This window comes from Helobdella robusta (assembly GCF_000326865.2).
Source record: "Helobdella robusta unplaced genomic scaffold HELROscaffold_45, whole genome shotgun sequence".
In the NCBI taxonomy this organism is placed as follows: domain Eukaryota; kingdom Metazoa; phylum Annelida; class Clitellata; order Rhynchobdellida; family Glossiphoniidae; genus Helobdella; species Helobdella robusta.
The window spans coordinates 1,075,198-1,078,373 of NW_008705095.1; positions in this window are offsets into that span (position 1 = coordinate 1,075,198).

A 3,176-nucleotide genomic window follows, 5' to 3' on the forward strand; every position below is an offset into this window, starting at 1 on the left:
AAGTTGTCTGGGGGTGAATTATGAGGTGACGAGTTGTCCGCAAACCGTTTATTGGTGGCTTATTTTTATTGAACAATAAAGATCTTTTGTTTAGAATAATCTTTGTTGTAATAAATTGCTTAGGTTTTATTATCTAAAATTTTTCTAGTTATAAAGATGTTGTGTTGTTCCATTATTGGGTGGACTGTCATTGCTACTTTTTGCTTGTGCAGACAATCATCAGTTTTGCGCTTGAATATATAACTGAATAAGAAAGAAAATTTGTAACTTCATGTTTGAATTAAGAAGAGAGGAGTAAATTTATACGACCTATGATGGCGGTAGCAAATTAAAGGGGGCCGGGAAACTAATGCCCCATGCCTCCTTACGCTAGAAACAGTTCAACCATACCTTTTGGTAATTGATTTTGAATTTTTGACCAACATATATTGTTGTGTAAGTACATTTCAGACATTAAAACACTGAACTATTAAACTGATTATTTTTAAAAACGATTTCTTTATTAAAAATTCTATTGATAACGTTATTATGAATCTATTTAAAATCCTTTAACTCAAGATTACTACGCGTTATAGCAAATATTTGATATTGTAGAATTACCGCTTCAAAAATTTAATTAAGACCTTAAAACATTATTGATTGGAAAACAATTTGCAGCTGGTGTGACAATGGAAGTGAGAAGTTTTTTGTTCTTAACAGTTGGAGATTTGGAATTCGTTCCTTTTGTTTCATTCGACCCTCCAGCATCTAATTCAAATCCAAATAATGTGATGGTTAGTATTTTATTTTGACGGTTAATTTTTAAATGCTTAGATTAAAATAGAAATATTTGTTGAAGTTTAAATATTTCTACAAAATGGATTTAGTATTAAAATTTTCATGAATTTGATCAGAATGCTGAAATAATAAATGAAAAAGTGCCTGTTCGCGTTCCATTCAATTATGGGAGTTTTTATCGAGCAAGGTTTTTTAATCTACTTTGCATTTAAAAATAAAATTATTGCATAAAGTGATAAAATCTGCAAAATTTTATGGACATTTATTAAATTTATACTTATCTAGAAGATTGCATTAAACGTTACACTGTTTTATATGGGATGACCGAACACACCGATATTTGAACACCGCCTTAAAATCAATGGAAAAAAGTGCCAGACGACAAAATTGGCAGATAACTGATCTATCTGGCCTTCTTTTAAAAAATTTTCTTGTTAGTTTTCTGTATTTAGAATAGAGATCAACTGCAAAACACCAAACAAACAATAAAACCATTGAAAGAATTTGTGAGTCTTAAACAGAGAAAACAATAAATAATGATGCAAATTATCTATAGGAAAGGTACAGAAAATAGCAGATGGCAGTAATAGAGCTCTGGACATATACAATATTTTTGCAGATTTACTAAAAAATAATAGATTTAACACTTGCCAGTTTACGAAAAGTAGTATTAAAAGAGTACCAAATTTTTAGAGAACCACAACCATAATTCCCATTTATAAAAATTGTAACAATTCAAAATGTATTTTGGTCTACCGAGTTTACCTGATAAATTAAACAGTATTATAAAATTGAATAGATTAATAAAGAAAGTAAGTTCAACGGAAATGAATGAACCAACAAAGGGGTTTCAGAAAAAGAGAAAAACTGCTTTTACTAAAAGTTTCTCTTCTAATAGTTAATTAAAATGAGTTTGGAAAATTGTGGTTAGCTAAACATATCTTTTGTAGATATTGCCCAAAACTATGGCTTCTCCAAATTAAAAGTAAAAACCATAGAATAATCAAAAGATTTAAAAATTGCTTGAAGTTGTTTTTCAGAAGCTGTGGCGAAAGACAGAATAACTCAAAATATTAAGAAGTATATATAATAAAAAATTGACTATCGCTAGGGCAACATTGAAAAACTGCAGAACAAGTGAGAGGCGCAGAATTATGGATTTTTCAATTCATGGCAGTATGGCTGCAAATTTTTTTTAGAAATTTATGTTTAAACCAGGCTTCAAATGAAAAGATCAGAATCGCCAGAGATCGGAAAAAAATCTATTAAAATAGCTTTGTGTTTTTGGCTATTGTAGACGAAGCCCTCGAGGTCACACAGTGCCTCCGATAATAATCGTTATTTAGTTAAATACTATATTTGTATTTGTTTCTAAACATTTGTTTTGAAAAATGCATTGAAAATAATATTATACGCGTCAATCGACGAAAATCAATCAGAATCACTATTTAGGAAAGCCGTTTCAGTTGAGTGAAATCTTCGATAGAGCCAGACTGACAAGTTGGCATAAAATTAATTTGAGTAACATGACGCAAAAGTGGCTTAGCAACCACACGCCAAACCAACTTTGAAAAATAAGTAATTCAATATTGGTCAATAGTTGCTATCGTCATTCCTACCGAAAGAGGGTTTTATCAAAATGTGTATGTGTGTGTGTGTGTAAAAATTACATAGACACGAAATTTCACTTCAGCAATATATTAAGCGTAAGTCCATCTCCGTGATAGTGGGCTTTTCCTGTGTTGTCACGGTGATGTCAATCGTTTATTTAATTTGTGTGTTTTTAGTGTGGCGTTCTTTTAACTGTTGTTGTTTTAAAAAACTAGAGTGAAATCTGTGAAATGAACTATCAGCATTAATCAGGTGCTTCAAAAAGAAAGGAAAAAGAAAAACAAGAGACGTTTGCAAAGAAAAACGAGAAAACATGCGCTCAAAATGGTTTGAAATTTTCAACGACTGCAAAGCTCTCGCAGAATGTATTAATGTTGATAAAGAACTCCCTGACAGAAGAAAGAAAGCTAAACTACTCGCTGACAAATGCACACAGAAGCAAATTTATTTTTCTTAAGAAAACTTTAAAATTATTGACTCTTACTGCTTGACAGTGTCATTGGAAACCTAGTACGAAGGACTACAAAGCTGCTAACTGGTTAAATGAGCTTTTTTAGTTTTTTTGAAAATATTCAACAATGACCGAGTTATAGATCTCAAAGAAAAGAAGAAAACATTGTCCGAAAAGTACAACAACGATGTTGACGGAGAAGAATTGTTTTTGGAAAAAGTTGATTTGAAAAAAATTCTTAGAGGGAATTTTTCAATAAATTTGAAATCAATAACACTTCTTAGCACATTAGCAAGCCAAAACCTAACAAATATCTTTCCAAATGGGGGATCCTCAG